We start from the raw sequence: 16,089 nt of genomic DNA on the forward strand, positions 1-16,089 counted from the left end.
CTTCAATATGTTATTATTGGCACCCGTTTCCATTTTAGTGTATCAATAGAAAATAAAAGTGTCAACTAATAAAAAAAAAATTAAAGAAGTACATACTTACTACAAAATAAATAATAATGGTTTAGTTTACCTTATAGTTATGGCGAGCCTTCACGCTTAAAAACAGATTAAATTTAATAAAAATATTTTATAGATTCGATACCTACATAAAGATTCTACAATCATAAAAAGGAGGCATGATTCTATTAAAGATACATACTTATTTAATATCGAATATAACCAAATGCACACCTACTTGTATTCTTCCCAAAAGAATGGTGTTATTTTAAATATGTATTTCATAATAATATGAATAGGTAGGTGGGTAATTCAATACGTATCTATAGGTACTTATATAAATATTTTCGGTATAGGTATATAGGTATTCATCAAAAATTATTTAAATTTGCATATTACGAACTATACCTTAACATTGTTTATTCGTTTTTTTTATTTAGTGAGTAGTTACAGTTGGTGACATCTCTCATTAGTTAATATTATTAAACTCCCAACATATTGCACAACGAGAAAACTATTGTTTACGAGAAATGACATTTTAATACGCTTACCTACCGAATGTATTAATCGTATTTACAACGGGTTTTTTTAGAAACACTGCAAATATTCAAATTATTCAAAATATTATGTTTTTATACTTCATCATTTACTTAGTAGGTATCTAGGTAATAAGGTTTTTACCCTTTCTTCGTGTATTAAGTTATAATCTTTTTTTATTGTAGCTAGAATTTGATGTCAATGTGTATTTGCCATTGGCGAGTGCGCAAAATGCTGAAAGGCAAAAGCCTGATCGCAAAAAAATACTCAAGTGGAATAGTACAAAACTTAAATTAATTAGAATTTAAATTCAAACTCCATCAAGTACCCTCGGTTGATAGTATTAATCAGACAAAGTTTATGATGATACATACAAGGCTCAATAATAGGTAATTTTAAAAACGCTTTCGATATAAAATAGTCCAGTTCCAAAAGAAGCAATAGTGGGAAAATAAATGTGGGTACAGTGGCGAAGGGTGCAGGTAAGCTGTTAAGGTCCGCCATAAATAGTGCACATTAACCTTTTTCAGTCAATTGTATATGTTCTTATTGAAATACGACTACAATTTACAGATGGTATTGGTTGGATTTTAAAAATCAATTAAGCCCTGTCTTACCAAACCATAATAGTATTGGTATATTTTAGGCGATATGACAAAATTGTGCACATTTTTTCATTCTTACTTATTTTTTTAACTTTAGATTAAAAATACGTATCACACATATTGTAAATTCATTTTTTTAATTCATCAAGCTATGCCTAAACCAAACTGTAATAGATAAATTGTATTATCCTATCTATAAAATATCCAAATTTATGTTAGATTTCGTATTTTTTTTACTATTATATATTATGGCTTTCGGTCGATAGTATTGATGATGATGGTATATAATAGGCTCAACAATAGGTAATTTTCAAAACGCTTTCGATATAAAACAGTCCAGCTCCAAAAGAAGCAATAGTGGGAAAATAAATGTAGGTATAATGCAATATTATGTACTGATTTTATATTGATTTATTTACCCTTGTACGCCACTGTAATGAAAGATAAATACTCTCGCAGCAGGGTGCAGTTTCAAAAAAAGGCGTTTATGAATCCCCTTGAAAACCGTGTTTTCTCTTGGACAGCATCGTCGAAATATTGACGCATTTGACACGCATTTAAAACGCAATCGGCTCGCAAACAAAACGCAAACGTCGTTTGGCGGATGAATCCGAAACTTCGCTTTGCCGTGTGCGCGCAGCCTAACACGGTTATTCTCGATAAAGACCACCTACGCAAAAGGTAGGCACTATATTCTTTCATTATATATTTTCAGCCGGCATCGATCCACTGCTGGATGAAGGCCTCCCCCAACTCCCTCCACTCTTCTCGGTTCCTTGCTTTTATCTGTCACGTACTTTGACCAAACCTGACAAGTTCGTCAATCCAGCGGGTTTTGGGGCGCCCCTGCGGCCGCTTAGTGCCCCTCTGGTACCACTGAATGACTGTATTCGTCCAGCGGTTGTCCGTTCGCAGTGCGATATGTCCGGCCCACCGCCATTTCATCAATTTGGTGACCTCTATCACATCTCTCACTCTTGTTTGCTTCCATATCCATTGGTTTCTTCTGCGGTCCTCACGCGTTATGCCCAACATGCACCTTTCATATAGAGTCAGTACTTCTCAAACTGGGGGGGTGCGGCCGCATAGGGGCTCTGGAGCTCCTACCAGGGAGCCGCGAAATATTTCAGTATTTGAAGAAAACAAAACATAAAAACGTGATTAATATCTCGCATTAAACAGAGCAACTTCTTCGCAATACAACTCGATGAATCTACTGATATTACAAACTACGCACAGTTCATGGTTTTTGTAAGCTATCAGTATGATTCCCAATGACGATTTGCTCAACAAAAGGAATAGATCCACCATAATCTAGAAAATCATGATAAAAATGTACCTATAATAATAATTAACGGTAAATAAAGTACTGTTGGTCACTAAAGACTAAATTTTTTGGGAGCCTTGGATTTTTTTCTATTTGATTGTATAAAAAAGTTTGAGAAGCACTGGTGTAGGTGACCCTCTCTTACGTGTCGACCCTCGGTGTTACCGCTATGTGAGCATTTCCAAATGATTATTTTTCCTTTTAGCTATGCGGTCAAAAAGCTGAGGAAATCTTTGAAGATATTTTTAAAGAGCCGGTCATTTGATATATTCATCCGCTTTGCCGTCGATGGAATCCATAGCATGCGCCACGTCCCATAACCATCATTCATACATCTTTCTTTTTCCATTATGGTCCAAATCTCAACACCATAAAGAAAGGCAGAGAACGTCATAGTCTCAACCACGCAAACTTCTCTATTGATTTTCTTCAAATATTTTGATATGGCATGGAATTTAGAACATGAAAAATCGCCGACCCCTTTAGGTAAATACTATGACATTATTAGTCTGTGTTTTTATATCTATGTCTCAAATGTTTTTTATGAAAATTACTCGTGTGACACTTGAGAGAAATTCATTAATGATTCAGAGTTTTTTATATAGCAATAATATTTAAAATAAACGGACAGTAAGCAAACTGGAAGCTTACGACATATATCTGTATCGGAGTACCATGAAGATATCCTGGGCTGATCACATTACCAATGAGGTGATTTAAAAACTACTATGGTTCTTATCATCATCAGCCTGAATCTATCCACTGCTGGATGAAGGTCTCTTCAAGCTGCTTCCACTTCAGTCCACGTACTTCCGCAGAACTTTATCATTTCATCTATCCAGCGGCCTCTAGGTCTACCTTGCGGACGTTTTTTTTACTTCTTGGATACCACTGGATGACTAGATTTGTCCAACGATTGTCTCTTCTTCGAGCTATGTGTCCAGCCCATCTCCATTTAAGGCGTTTAATAAATTATATTACATCGCAAACCCTTGTCTGCTTCCTTATCCATTCATTCCTCTTTTTGTCCTTTCGCGTTATGCCCAGCATGCACTTCTCCATACCACGTTGTGCTACTCTAAGTTTCTGGATTTCTCTTTTACTTAGGGTCCATGTTTCACATGCATATGTGATCACAATATGTGATTATATCTTCTATCAAAAGCACAGAAAAACTATACATACTTTGGCCATATTTTGAGCAATGAGACATATGATTTACTCCAACTCATAATGCAGGGAAAGGTAGAGGGCAGCAGCCGCGTGGGTAAAAAGAGAATCGAGAGAGAGATACGACTGGACCAAGATAGGGAGGTGTACTGCAAGTTGGTCGCCAACCTTCGACAGAAGATTGCACCAAAAGAATAAGAAAGTAAAAATTCTAGTTAAACCGAATATGCCAGAATAAATTGCCGCATGTTAGTTTGCGCTACTATCCGCATAATGTAATCAAAAACGAAATAATTAGATAAGGTAATAACACACAAGGGTATTATGCCCTGTAATAGAATTTTCTTTAAAAAAATGGAAATGGATGCTTGAGGAAGACACAATTGCAAAAAAATATTTATAGTCATGCAGTGGTAGATGCACGAGAGGCAGAAAATATATGAAATGTAAACCTAGACTCTAGACCAGAGTTCAACAACCTTTTTACACCTAACGAGGACCGATAAAAATATGATAAATAATGCGAATCCAAAAAAAAAACATGAAAATTCTATTGTTAATATTGAAATAATAAGAAACTGATCAGTGACCAGGATCACTGATCAGTGATCAGTAAATATTAAATAAAACCTACAAAGCTTTGTCTAAGGGCAGGGCACAGTAATTAAGCTGGCTGTAATAAAATAATTGTTATGTGTGCAATGATTCCCATAATCCTTGATCTGTAAACAATACCCAGTCTGTAGTTGCACCCAGTCTGTGTCCCCGTAAACAAGTGTTGCCATGTCTACTGAAATTTGAATTTGAAATAATATACTGAATTTATGATTTTTTTTATTAAATCTACTGATATTTCTACGGTAGGTACACACAATTTGTAAGTGAACTGATGATTATGAAGTCATCGAGAATAATTATTTTTGAACTTTCAGAATTTGTCTAAAATAACTAAAATTTGTCTTCCGCGGAAGTTTTGTCTAAAAAAACGAGCATCTGAGAATCTGAAATCTACTGATATTTAGTCGAATGTATTGAAATATTTTGTCACATTCTACTGAAATTTTAAATTTTGACTTGGCAACACTGCCGTAAACATCTACCGGTGATAATTCCAATTTCAATCAATAATTATTCCAAGTTATGTTTTGTGTGATGAGTTTGATGAGTCAAAGTCACTTTGAAATGTTTTAAATTTAAATAGTAGGTAGGAACCTACACATTTTTATTAGCTCGTATTCTTGTTTGCCCAGTACTATTTTTTGTTGTTGTGTGTCCAGTACATTTTTTTTCTTGTTTGTCCAAGATTTGTATTGGAAGATTGAAGATTTTTAACTAACTTACCGACTAGCTAGACATTTGAAACTTTTAGAATATATCAGAACACACCGACAATGCATTCTTTTAATACTTTTAGCCATTTTAAGCAGAATTCAATTCATTTTCAGTTAATTCTGTTTTGTATGGAAAGTTATTATTGTTGGTTGCTAAGGGGGTCTTAGCAACTAAATTATTAATATATACGTGCGTTACTATGGAAATCAATAATATGAAATGTCAAAATGACATTTCAGTAAGTATCCTATATTTATTCAGTATTTCTATCAAGTACAATAAAAAGTATTTATTAATAGATAGAATTGTCAACTTTATAATATGATTCAACAGAACATTTAAAAACGTGGTATATAAAAAGTTATTTTTATCTTGTAATTATTTTATTTGATACCGAACAGCTAGCAATAATGAAATAATTATAAATATGTTCTTAATTAATTAATTGTAGGATGTATATTGCCCATTTAATTCAATAAAATACGAACAATTATTATTAAAATCTTTAACTTAATTAAGGATTTGTGTTTTTTTTTTGTTTTTTAAGGAGTGCAACAGATTACCTCTACCCGTCACCACAAGTAGGTCGTGTAGTTTAAAATAATTACACATACTACAATGATGTATATTTCTCTGTTTGAGTTCTGTAGAGACTGGCTACTTTCTGCATAACTACATTCAGTTATGTATAATATGGTTATCTAGCAGTCAAAATATTATCATTTCCATAATATACAAAAATTATCATTAAAATCTCCGGCAATTTTTTAATTAAAATCAGGAGATGAGATGTTATGAAAGCGACAAAAATAATACCGTCACGCTAAATTACTAAAATACCTAATCGAGATTGCTGGAATATTATCTCCATCGGGTAACGACAGAGAACAAATTGATGAAAGTAGAAAATCATATCAAGAGATAATGAATTACATGCACCTTGAACATCGTGCCTACTGCCTATCCACCTGACGAATCCGTCATTATTCTATAGTTTCAGTTTTATATTACAAATAAGCAAGTAAGCTTATTAGGAAAAAAAGTCCATATAATTAATGTCTCAGTTAGGGAATCCAATACCGAGCCAAAATTCTGATTTCGGGATTACAATTTGACAATCCCAGGATCCCGGGACTAGTCCCGGGATTGGCATTCTTTTCCATTGTTAATATATTTTTTTTTATATTTACAAATAACATTGATAAAATCGGTCAAAAATAAATCTAGTATAATGTATACTATTTAAGACATTTATTGTTCATATTGTATACGTTCAATCTTGGAAATACATAAGTTTAATGGAGTAAATAATATTGTAATATGTGAATTAATATGAGATTGCTGTTTCTGAAAGTACAAAATTAATGAATGGGTTAGCGAGATTTAAAATAGTAAAGCAAATCATGGTGTACTTTGGCCTTTCCGCTTCATAAATCTAATTAGTCAGCCAAATATGAAACTGCCGTAAAACGTATGAGATCATGGTGGAATTACTTTGTTAATAGTGCGAAGCATTGTTTTTTTCCTATCTTTCTCATTTTTATTAATTTATGTGATAACATAAAATGAATCGGCAACTTACACATGGGTATAAATCAAACTTCATTCAAACTCAGTTTATTTCTAATGTAGTTATTTGTTATTAAAAGTATTTTTTCTGTTATATTATTATATTATATTATATTTTCCATAAAAATTGATAAAAAAAATCAATCCCGAAAGATTCGGGATTATGTTTATCAATCCCGGGATTCATAGGTATCGAAAATAGCTCGGGATCCCGAGATTGGAATCCCTAGTCTCGGTCTATTTTCCCTACATGTTTTAGTGTCTTCTATAGTTTATTGTAGTTTTGTGTAGCATTTTGAATAGGTTGAGCAAGTGTGCAATTAAATGTACGCCCTCAAACAGATGCGTGTTGGCAACTAAAATTATTGTATTAAAAATTTCGTTGATCAAGAAACGTTGGAGAAATGAGATTTCAGTTTCTAGGGGTTTCTGCGGATACCTGAAGAGAATTTCACCCCGGCTTGACTGTTCTTTAAGCCAACCGGATTCCGGCGTCCTCGAAGGCCAATAATTACCATCCATAGGGTATACGGCGGAGCTTAGGGATGTTGGCATGACCTGGGAAGACGCAAGAAGACGAAGGATTCTTGGAGGCGTCGTGTGGTCTCCATATGCTACAACCAAGAGACGGACATGGTCAAAGTATTGTCGACTATATTTTGTGGTTTAAATCATAATATCTAATACCTATGTGTGTTTTTGAGGTGTTTCCAAATTTCCAAATAATGCTAGAAAAACTGAACGCATTCGGTTTATTCTGAAAGTCAGAATTAAGTCGAAAATGATATAACAAAATTATGAACATTAATATTATTACATTGCAGGTATATTATACACCCACGATCGCCGAGCGTATAACGCGCCGGCTTATAACGTCGTGAGGCCTGGGTCTGGCAAATGCACATATTGTTTTTCAATGTGTTATTATGTGTTGTGTCAATGTGTTGTTATATTAAGTTGAGCGAGTAACTAACTTGCATTTCTCATGTAAAACCTGTTAATGCAAGCCTTTCACTCTGTGGAGGCCCATATTATGGTCTCTTGGGATCGGGCATGGTTTAAAAAAATACAAGCTTCAGATGGCTACAATTAAATCATAATATAAAAACTTTATCTTAGTATCTACTAGCAGTAGATTTTTCATCAACCTCTTTCATTAATTATTAAAAAAAAACTTTACTAGCCGACAAAAATAGTGGACACTAAATTTTGTCAGTCATGCTTATTATATTATGTTTTCACTGAATGCCCACGATCGCCGAGCACTTTACGCGTTGGCTTATAATTTCGTGGGTCTCGTAAAAATAAAAAAAATATGTTAATACAAACTTTATACTCTGTGGAGGCCCATAGGTTGGGTCAAAAAAAATAGAACATTGATGAATGCCTAAGCATGTATCGCTATCCTTTTCGTTTGTTATACTTATAATATTAACTCAGTCCAGTCGCCACTGAAAGACAGCATATAAAGAAGAAGACTTGCGACGGTTACATTAAACTAAATAATAATGCCAAATTGTAGAACAATTTTTAACTGCTTATCTACTCATCAAGGCGGATTGTCTTTTTACACGCCCTGAAAAATGACAAATGATGTCACAGCATTAGTGTAAAATTTCCTGCAAATGAACCTGCAATGCGAAGTCACTTGTAGTTAACTTAATCAGTGGACGCCTTGTATTGCTCCAATGTCATATATTGGATGGAGATCATTAAATGGCATCACATGTGCAGTAATTAAATTAAAATACGACAAATATATATTAGAATAATAATATTATGTGGAACACGTATTTTATTTTAATTACAAAAAGAATTATTATTAACAGGTAACACTAAAGTGTTATATATATCGACTGTAGAAAGGAAAAGGACGTAATCCACACAAATCAAATTTTTCAGAAGGCACAAAAACGTTTTTATGGTTTTCGGTAAAAGTTAAAATACAAAATATCAATGACATTATTAATGGACGACGCACTCAATACAGTAGCTATCAAGTAAATTCGCGCATTCGCATGTACAGGTAGACGTCACGCCTTTCCATTATGCTATATCAGGCATCGGGAATTTATAGCAATATGACCTTTATTGTAATGGCGTTAGAGCAGTGTTTCTAATGTCAATGTTCATTTGAGAGAACCCGTTCGAACCGAACCATTCGGCAGACCCAACAAAAAGTATCAGGAATTTATAGCAATATCACCTTTATTATAATGGCGTTAGAACAGATTATGCCATTCGGCAGACCCGACATTAAAGTGAGTGTCATTTATTTTTCCAGATGATTCGTCCATATTAATGTCATTGCAAAATATACACAACCGTGAAGTGCATGATAATTAATAAATTGATTTTTATATTCCTAATCTGATATTAGTTATTGAGTCAATTAAAGAAGAACCAACAAAAATGATGGTTAAGTCGTTTTTCCCGATTCAGTTCATTCTTTTTTTTTAAATGAAGCCAAATTTAGATAATAAATCGGCAGTTGCAGCTTACATCATTTGGACACAACGTGTATTTAGTTGTGTACAACATTATTATTCAATAAAAACTGACGGTTACGTCCTTTTTTCCTTTCTAGAGTCGATATCTAAAGAAAAAGGTTTTTTCCAACATCTTTGGTTTACAACCTCTGATTGTCAACTACAATATCAGTGAAGCAAAATAACTTACGGTTGACAGCGTCAACACTATTATACTATTAAAGGTATGCACGGCATGATGTAGGTATTTTGATATTCATCCAACCATCATAGCGCGAAATACCCTAATCCTACCCTGTCAGCAAAATCATTACCGGCGCGTGCATAAATTTCGGTTTCTGTTTGACATGGTCGCCATAAACCACGGCAAAGGTACACACAGACACACACCCCCTCGAAACACACACAGTTTAATGAATGCTAATGTTTGACGTATTACGCAAACAGGATTACAACGTGAAAATTATTTGATTTAGAGGAAATTCACCGGAGCTTATTTTAACGAAGAAATACCTACAAATTAGGGTAAATTTTGGGAGCAAAATACTTTGGAACCAGGGAACTCAGAAATAATGGGAACTGAAATACATAACGGGTAAGGCGAAGCAGGTAACCGACTCGAGTAAGGAAGAATCCGGGTTAAACTTACACACGTGTTAAGAATACGTTTTACGTCGAATACTAAAAACTGCTCTCGGTTTATGCATTTACGCTCATTTAATGTTGGTGTATTACACACACTATTGCACGTGCATAATGCGTGCTTCATTTTCGTAGGACACTCACACATTCAAAACCCTGCATCAAGATGCGGCGTATTGAATATAGCCTATCGGTATTCTATTTATTATCTGTTCTGTGTTTGGAACTCACAAAAGATATAAGTACCGTAATAATATCTCAGAGCTCTCTAATTTTTAAAAGATTCGATGCCAGGCAGCGGCAATTTTCTTTGACGCATACCTATAACGCAGTCGATTCGTCGGAATATTTAAAAGAGGCCTTCGAAACAACAACACCACAACGAAAACAAAATTCTTGTATAAGAACCTATATTATTATGTAAGATACGAATTCCGAAGTTAAATTTTTCACAGAAAAATAAAAGATAACTTTATCATTATCAATCAGGACACTGTTACAAACGCAAGATTTAAATCATTTAGATGATTTGCCAACATCCTAATTACATTTATTATATTTTATATTTTGACTTAATTTTTTGACGCTATTGTGAAAATTGACTTTGAAATCGTTTGAAAACTAGAGTGTCGAAACACTTCGAAATAAAAAAAACACTAATTCAACGTTTCTCAATTTGGCGTTCGGTGATTTTTTTGATAAAAAAGTACGTCAGTTAAAAATGTTATAGGCATGTTCATGGCCTCCACAAGGGGGGAGCTGACAGGGCTTTAGCCTGGGGGCCCGGCGTGGCATCGACCAGTTACGTGAGAAAATCACACCACATATTCGCTCGAATAGTAAAAAAAGTCACCTGCGGTGCTATTTTCTGTAAGTAATAATTATTAAGACGATACATCATTGAAACGGCAAATAATTTTCAACTATAGGCGCGACGAAATTTTGGACTCGCTGCTATTCGGAGAGAGAACGTCGAGCTGGGAACACGTCAACTTGTTTCTTGATGGCGACGGGGGTATTAATACTTAAATCGTGTAAAGATGACTAAAAACGTTACCCATTTACTTGAAAAAGAAAACATGTCAATGAATGTATTATTATTGTTACTAATAGAACAATAAACAGAACATTAAATGGACGCATTTGGATTTATATGACAAATTATATTTCGTTTGGCATGCGTCATTTGCATCCGCGCATCGCCTAGCCACGATCTTTTTAGACCGTGCCTCAACAAACTGAGGTATTGCCTTAACATTCTGAAATATGTGGCGGCGGGGTGTAATTTGATAAGATATGATTGATACAATTAAACGATAATTCACGTGTAGAATTTTACCTTTTAATTATTTCAAGCGTGGTCCTTGACTTATATAATGGATATTTATCCAATATGGCGAAGGGTTGGATGCTAATTCTTGGCTACAATAAAAGGAGGTCGCGATCAGTGCTTCATAATTATGGTGAATGCCGACAACTCAATGAATAAACTGGATTTATTTTAAAATCGCTAAAAATACACGGAATACCCTTAAATCTGGGGTTCCGTGGAAACCATTTGGGGAACACTACTGGAGTAAATCACACTGCGCTTAACATTAGTGATAGGTAGGGGGCTCGCCATAGATCCTGGCCTGGGGGCCAGCTACAGGATGTGGGGGCCATGGGCATGCTTATATTTGGCGAACGAGACAATAGGTATCTTGTATTGATGAGCTGATGTACAATGCCTTTCGATAGTACACTACCTTACATGCGTTGACCTGTGTCCCTGATAACTATCTTAGAAATAGAGAGCATCAGTTGTTTATTCTCCCAATATGCCGAACCAACCTGCCACTGGTAATGCCAATTGGGAGGGCGATAACTATGTTCAACCAAATTGCTTCGGGTGTTGATATATTCCACTTGCGTGAGAGTGAGTTTAGGTGGACACTATTTTATAAATTCTTAACTCGATGTTCATCTTTGAACTTCTATAAATGTATAATTGTATTTTCACTGCTTTTGTATGTTTATATTATTATGTTCTCTTTTTATATTTTCATTTTGATCGTTTTTATTACTTTTTTTCTTTATAATAATGTTTCATGTCATGTTGTGAACGTCTTAACTTATATTTTAAAAGGACCACAATATGTTAATAAAAAATAAAAAAAATGAATGTAAAATAACAGGGATGCGGCATATAATATGTATAGGATAATGAAGCAGGGCTAAATGTGTGGTTGCTTTCCCCGTAGAAAATGTTGAAATGTATTAAGAAATCACTATTCAGGGCCTATGCATCCGTAACACAAAAAATGAGTTCATTTTTAATGTACATGATAAAATAGGAGGCTATTGTGATAAAGGGGGAAAAAATTGTCCTTGTCGGGCAATTCTTTCGGACACGGGGGAAACAAGGAAAAGTTTGTGAAAAATTCATCCGGCGAACCGACTGGCAAATTCGTTCCCCGGCTATCAACGTCGCCTATTTATTATGCACACCAGTTTAGTTGGCTTCCCTAACTGGTTATATTTTATAATTAGGGAATACAGTGTCGGGACTGAGATTTTTTCCTTTTTCGGGAATAATGTATAAATCTCGGGAATATCTGGATTATAGGAAGTAGGTAACAAGAATCTAGATAACAAGTTCTTTTAATCTAACTTTAGTGCCATGTTCACAGACATTTGAAATGGGTCATGTACAAAACGTATACATATAACGAAAAACATGGCAATGGTGCTGGCCTCGGTTACATGTACGAGTATGTAAATTGTAAGTAAAACATTTTACCATGGCACAGTTCGCTGTGAGCCTTCGTTTTCTCTTTCACACGGGTCTTGTCGGTTTACACTTTACAGGAAGCCAGCTGCAAACAAATTTTGAAAATAGCCGATATACTGGACTATTTGTTAGGTTAGGTAAGGTTTTCATTCTTGAATTCATGAATTTTGCCAAAATCAGCTATGAAAATATATTGAATCTAAAAAAATTGGAGACCATGTTATAGTATATGGTCATCTCATTCCGACAAGAAAGCTCACGGCAAACTATGCCTCGGTGAAATGTTTTACGTACAATTTACATGCAATCCTTAGATTCTCGTGTGGAAATAAACCCCTCTGGAACTCTTGCACTTGCTAGGAAGTAAAGAAAGAGAGCACAACGCCAAAGTGACTTGGGTCCAAATCTAAACAGTATCCCAATGGAATAAAGTAAAAAGGGTACAAGTCGGTTATGAGGAAGCCAGGCGGGAACTGCGCTAATTGTCATAGCCGATTTTGGCAAAATTCATGAATTCAAGAATGAAAACCTAACCTAACTTAACCGAACCTAAACTAACCCAACCTAACAAATAATCCAGTATATCGGTTATTTTCAAAATGTGTTTGCCGCTGGCTTCCCCATAACCGACATGTGCTGCGGCTCTCGTGGTGCAGTGGGTAAGGCGCTGGCCTTCCACCCGAGAGTTCTGGGTTCGATTCCCGTTCATGACAAAAACACTTTTTTATGTGTTTTTCTCAAAGCATGGGTGTTTGTGATTATTCAAAATTACTAGCAACCACCTTGTACGAAAAAGCAAAGACACGGTTATTAATAATTCTAAAAAAAAACCGACTTGTGCTTTAAAAGAAAATAATATACCTTCCTACCAACTCTTTTAAAATCGCTAGCCAATTTTCCCGGATATCATTCCGCAATCATACACCCGTCCCGGGACCGCGAACCCTGTGTATTATTGTAACGTGGGCAGGCGTTAAAAAAGTGTGAAAAATGGCCGCGATAACGAGTCGGCTTTTGGCGCGCGGGAAAATTCAACCTCACCCCCGGGAAACATTTCTCATCCGATGCGCTACAGTGGCTACCATGCCCACCGACGTTATCATTTTGTTTTGCTTTATTTTTTATCGCGCTGCTCGAAAATGGCGAGCTACGATTTGGACACAGCTCACTGCAGACAGTATAAAATTATTGTAACAGTAGACTTGGATACCATTCGCATTACAATACACGTATACTTCGATAATATACAATCACGAACACGTATGAAGTACCTAATCATAATAATATTATGGGCCAGTGACGAAGAGTGACTTTTGGAAGGAGATAGACAACGATGATTAAAAAAAATATTGCACACTTTGTCAGTCGTACTTACGGAACTTAAGAAGATAATCAATGACGTCCCATGGGGGTAGGCAAATTATGCGTTGCTTAGGGGCGGCAAATTAAGGAACGAATACGAATATTACAATTTTTGAGAACAGTGGCGGTTGGTTTTGAAACGCTAACATCTTCGTTTTAAAACAATAATAGAAGCATATAAAAATCCTGACAACTTGTATTGTCGTACTCAATGACCCACGATGACCGAGCGGTTAACGCATCGGCTTATGATGTCGTGGGTCCCAGTTTCGAATCCTGGGTCTGGCGAATACACATATTGTTTTTCAATGTGTATTTGGAGTTAATAGTATGGACCTAATAGGCTAAGCAAGAGGCTTAACACCCATTCCTCGTATTCTGTGGAGGGCCATATGATCTTCTTATGATTGGACATGGCAAAAAAAATCTCAATGGTAGTTTATCGAACAGTAACAAATTATAAGGAGTCCTCCAAAACTATCAGCGTCACAGGGGGTCGCGATCAGTACTTCATATTATGATGCCGAGTGCCGACAGTAAAATTCAATTGGATTTATTTAAAAATACACGGAATACCCTTTATTTTACATGGAATCACGGAGTTCCGCAGAATACCATTTGGGGTTCTGTACAACATTACACCAGAGCGTTGGAGTGGAGCTCGGAGCAGGAGCACGGAGCACTGGAGCAATGGAATTTTACCCGGAGCAAGAGCGGAGCCGGAGCACCGAAAATTTGTAGTGCTCCACTGCTCCGGATGTTTTTTTATTATTCAATTTTCGTCCTAAAATCCAATGACAAAATATACTATTTTGATACTTTGCAGCAGTGGAATTATTTGAAATATGGAAACACTGCCGAGTGATGAATAACCTCACTTTTTTGACAGAAGAGGCAAATAATGAGAGACGATTTGCTTTCGAAATTTTTTTTTAATATAATTAATAATGAAAATGACGATTATTTTAAAACTACTTATTTTTTAAACATTTCTATACTTACATATAATACTTATTAAAACTTTTTACCCGGAGCGGAGCCGGAGCAAGTATTAGGTCCCAGAGCGGAGTTGGAGCGGAGCAACTCAAAAAAGGGCCCGCTCCAACGCTCTGCATTACACTGCAACACACACTATTGCACGTCTGTAATGACGTGTGTTTCATTTTCACACACATTCAAAACCCTGCTTCAAAATGAAGTCTATTGGGGTGCCTATCTGAATTCAATTTACTAATCTGTTCTGGGTGTTCACAAATCTTTTCAGACTACCGTCCACTTTTATAACATATATTTATTTTTATTATTAACGCCTCCCTTCAACAGTAACAAACAATACTGCTGCTGTTTGCTACACTACTGCGATTGTGATGACGACACACAAAACTTTCCATTCACTGAGAAGCCAACAAGCTAGCGACTATTTTGACAGAACGTAGTTCGTTTTTTTACCGGGAGGTTGCTACTACGCTCTACTGCGCAGACGTAGCGCCGGCGTGTAGCGTGTAAAGTTGACCGGCTTTCAACTTTTCTCGGTAGATTGTTTACAATCTGCTCGTTAGCTTGTTCCATGATGACACTGGGCGACTTTACAGGCAGATTGTAAATTCGCCAACAAGCAGCTCGTAAAGTAGCTCAATGTCATTGACGCTTTAGGAAGATAAAAAAATGCACATATACTGCTGAAAACCCATTTAAATGCAGTGATTGCTGTTATACCGGATAGAATGTAAAAAAAAAATTTAAACCTCACAGTATTGTTGTAATCAAAAAAATACTTCTGAATTCCCATCAGTTATAGCGCCTGTACACGTGCATGAATTTACTTGCACCAATAATGTGTATTTTCAACTATCGCGGTAATACCTAACTGTTTACACGTAAATGACTGTCTTGCCAATCTCATTCTTCAAAAGTAAGCGAGACGCGATGTTTTCATTTTATGGTAGGTACTATTTGACAGATTGTGAAAGTCGCTTAACCTCAAAATGAGTCTCTGCGCGATGTAGTTCCTTTTTTCCGACAGGTTCGCCACTACCGTTCTACTGCTATATAGTAAAAATCCCAACTGTTGCGTGAAAATTCAAAAACTTCCGAACTTTTTTGATGCATGCATGCAATCTTGCAACTTGCACGATAATACATGTTTAGACGTACATTTTCTTGTTATGGCCGCGATAATACATACTGTCAGTAGTAAATCCATTTACGTGTAAACGGACTATTATC

General features: G+C 35.6%; 1 protein-coding gene across 1 annotated transcript in view; it reads right to left on the reverse strand.

Moving 5' to 3' along the window:
* The window catches only part of Hasp (Hig-anchoring scaffold protein), a 93,482-nt gene that overhangs the window by 53,691 nt on the left and 23,702 nt on the right, over positions 1 to 16,089 (reverse strand). The gene's annotated exons all lie outside the window — the stretch shown is intronic.

The sequence above is a fragment of the Rhyacophila brunnea genome, unplaced genomic scaffold (genome assembly GCF_057557595.1).
Source record: "Rhyacophila brunnea isolate RB1 unplaced genomic scaffold, BYU_Rbru_1.0 scaffold_12, whole genome shotgun sequence".
NCBI classification, from domain to species: domain Eukaryota; kingdom Metazoa; phylum Arthropoda; class Insecta; order Trichoptera; family Rhyacophilidae; genus Rhyacophila; species Rhyacophila brunnea.